Raw genomic sequence first — 2,500 nt, 5'->3', positions numbered from 1 at the left:
CCTTGAAGGACTAACTCGAATTTCATCGTTGTATTACCAACTTCGCCTTTCTGTACAAGAGTCTCGTCCTGATATTATTTCGGATTTCGTCTTTAGTTTTGCCCCTTAAATGAGCTTTGAGTCTTGAATTCTCTTCCCTAAATCTTTTTGAAGATTTATATTATCCGCTCTCTGTTTGAAGCTCGAGATTTGAATAAATTAACCCTGAGGGGTCTCTTTGGGGTCATATCTGGAAGTGCCGCTCTTCCATACTCATTCGCGCGTCTATGAAGACATTGTTACGAGCGTTGCTATGACGCAAAAAGTGTTATCATGACCCATCGTGCTAACATTGTACATATCGACCGTGAGTACAACGACTCATTCCATACACATTCATAAACCCTACGGCTTGTTCACACACGCATGCACAGGCGAACACACACAGACACAGACACAGACACACACACATTAACCCCCTCCCCCTGCCCCCAGATAAACACACTCAATATCTCCATTCCTTCATGTCGTCGCAAACCAATCATCCCCACGCTCAGTGACGTCATCACACGCAACATACACCCACACCTCACCTTTAAATGTATCATCAATTTACATATGTACCGCACCTCGTCCCCTTGTCAGAACTGGAACAGACGATCACACGTCATCCTTAAAGAGACGTGTTCATTCACTGCGCCGTAAAATCTTTGGCAATGCAACGCCCAAACACAAAAGTCCTCTAAAAGAAAGAGACTTTTAGACACACAAAGGATCTCTTACACTGGAATAACCGCCATGTCCATTACAACGAATAAATAAATACACAAACAAATAATCAGATAAATGGAATGAAAAAAAAAACATAACCAGATATTATGTCGATTCTCTTTATAAAAAATATAAAAGAAAAACAGATAAAAACAATAACAACAACAACAACACTCCTGGGACCTTCCACACCTCCTCCTCGGACCACCCACGCTGACCTACTCCCTCTCACTCCTCTTCCCCCTCCTCCTCCTCCTCCTCTTGCTCCTCCTCCTGCTTCTCCTCCTCCCACGCACCCCCGCCAGAGTACATCTCCTTCAAGCAGTTCCTCTGGTGCATCCATCCCCTTCAATCGCCTCGTCTTCTTCCTCGTTGTCCACATCCCCTTCAACTGACCTGAGTCGAGGGCGTCACCTTCAAGGACTTAGTCACTTTTTAGGGGGAAGGGGTCAGGGGGGGGCGAGGGCGAGGGAGGGAAGGGAGAGGAAGAGAGGAAAGGATAGGCAAAGAGGGCAACGAGAGGGGAGGGAAATAAAGGGAGGAGGTAAATGGAAAAAGGAGAAAGGGAAGAAAAGAGAAGAGAGAGAGAGAGAGAGACACGAGGGCATGCATCCCTGACTTCAGTTCCTTCAATTTATCTCTAGCATCCCTCACCACGTCATGCTTATATCGTGTCCAGCCATTTTTCTTCCCCCCAACCACCACCTACTTCTCCTCCTCCTCCTCCTCCTCTTCTCCCCCCCCCCCTTCTCTAGAATCTTCTCCTCCTCCTTCGCCTAGACGTCGCTTTTCTGTCCTCCATCCTATGTTAATTTCCATTCCCTCTTATCGCTTCTTTTCCGGCTTGTTTTTAGCCCTTTCACTCTTTCTCTTTATTTCTCTATCTCTCTTTCTCCAATGCGGTTTCTTATCATCCATTCCTCCCTTTCACACCTCGCCCCTCATTCTGAAATCTCTCTTCCATTTTCTTCCATCCTTCCACATTGTATGAGTCCCCTCCACCCTCCTCACCTTCATACCCCTCACGGAAACCCACACCTTCTAATCACACAAAAAAATCTAATAATCTTCACAAATTGATTCTCGGATCTACGACGATTAGCGTCAATCGCAAAAGCACTCAAGATCCTATCGGCTCCTTCTTACTTTCTAACTGGTCATTTGCACAGCGTGATCAACAACGTAAACACGGGAGGCCCTTTGTTGACTGCTGCGTGATGCAAATGGCGAGAGTGCAAAGGCAATAACATGACCTGATGAGAGAGAGCGCGAGAGGCTACGGTTATTAATTATCGGCGCTATTACAGCGGCGTTTACACTGTGGTTATTATTGAGTTAATAGACAGGGGAATTGGGGTGGCGTAGGCGAACGGAGATGGAAAGAGAGACAATGAGAGGTTGAGGAGGAAGAGGAGATAGATAGATAGATGGATAGATAGATAGATAGAGAGAGAGTGATTAGCTACCGAGTATATGTGTTTTTGTGTGTGTGTGTGTGTGTGTGTGTGTGTGTGTGTGTGTGTGTACATGTATTTATATATGTATGTATGTATGTATGTATGTATGTATGTATATATATATATATATATATATATATATATATGTGTGTGTGTGTGTGTGTGTGTGTGTGTGTGTGTGTGTGTGTGTGTGTATGTATGTATGATAGATATATAGATAAGAGACAGATATAGATGCAAATAAATAAATAAATAAATATTCATATATGCATATACATAGACATATATAATGA

The 2,500-nt window shown here is 43.9% G+C and overlaps 1 protein-coding gene across 11 annotated transcripts in view; it reads right to left on the bottom strand.

Moving 5' to 3' along the window:
- Nucleotides 1–2,500, bottom strand: part of LOC122251372 (protein Fe65 homolog) — an 808,281-nt gene that overhangs the window by 32,033 nt on the left and 773,748 nt on the right. The window lies entirely within an intron of this gene.

The sequence above is a fragment of the Penaeus japonicus genome, unplaced genomic scaffold (assembly GCF_977035675.1).
Source record: "Penaeus japonicus unplaced genomic scaffold, GWHDUDI00000001_assembly GWHDUDI00000011, whole genome shotgun sequence".
NCBI classification, from domain to species: domain Eukaryota; kingdom Metazoa; phylum Arthropoda; class Malacostraca; order Decapoda; family Penaeidae; genus Penaeus; species Penaeus japonicus.
Note: the sequence above shows the minus strand (reverse complement) of the source record. Positions and strands in the feature narration are given on the sequence as shown.